Consider the following 1,071-nt stretch of genomic DNA (forward strand, 5'->3'; position numbering starts at 1 on the left):
GTCGCAGTTGATTTATCTGGGGGGGGGGGCGGCCGGTTGCTGAACCCTCGGCTCTCGGCGTTGCTCGGAGGGTACCGGCGGCGGGGGCTCTTTCCCGGAGGCGAAGGCGAGGCGGGGGACTGGGCCCGGTCCCCGGCGGGGGGGCGTGCAAGGTGTGGAGGGCGGCGAGAAGGAACAGGCAGGACACGGTTCTTTGAGGGTGAAGAAGCCAAGAGAGAGAGAGAGAGCTTTATTTGGCGAGAGCACAAGCTTATATTGGGCGATTAGAGGGCGGGGTAGCTGTAGAGGTCGAAGGCTTGGATTGGTTCAGAGAGGGCGCAGAGGTTGATAGACAAGGGGCGGGAGTAGTTTTGGTAACTGCGCATGCGCACTGACGGTGGGGGAGTTGCTCTGGCAATGGGGAGTGTCAGGGGCAAGATAAGGGGGTGGGGAAAAGGCGGTTCCCTCCGGCAAGCCTCCCCTAACGGTGGTATTTTGGGTGAGGAAATGGGGCCTGCCTCCGGCTCCACTTTCCCAGGCCCGGGGGGCTGTGGAGGGCGCTGTCGCCCGTGCCCACCACCCTCCCCAGGGGCTGATCAGGTCCCCCAGCCCAGGCCCGCCAAGTCGAAGCACGTGATCAGTATCCCGCAGAATCCCTTCTTATTCTTTTCTGTATATTTTTTCATATATCTTCTTTGTGGTTACAATGTGGCTAAAATTTAATGTCTCAAATATAGTAGTATCATGATTTATTTGATACTGGATTAACTTCAATTGCATATACATACTCTGTTCCTGTACCCCTTTGTCCCCACACTTTCTTGTTGCACTTGTTACAAATTATATCTTTATACATTATATATCCCAAACCATAGATTATAATAAATTTTAATGAATTTGCATTTTAGAATAGATAAAAAAGTTTAAAGTAGTTATATACCAAAAAATACAATACAACACTACTGATATTTACAATTACTCATGTGATTACCTTTATCACAGCTGTTTATTCCTTTATGCTTCTTCAAACCACTGTCTAGTGCCCTTTCCCTTCAGTTCAAAGAACTGCCTTTAGCATTGCCTATAGGGCAG

The sequence above is a fragment of the Choloepus didactylus genome, chromosome 7, assembly GCF_015220235.1.
Source record: "Choloepus didactylus isolate mChoDid1 chromosome 7, mChoDid1.pri, whole genome shotgun sequence".
NCBI lineage: Eukaryota > Metazoa > Chordata > Mammalia > Pilosa > Megalonychidae > Choloepus > Choloepus didactylus.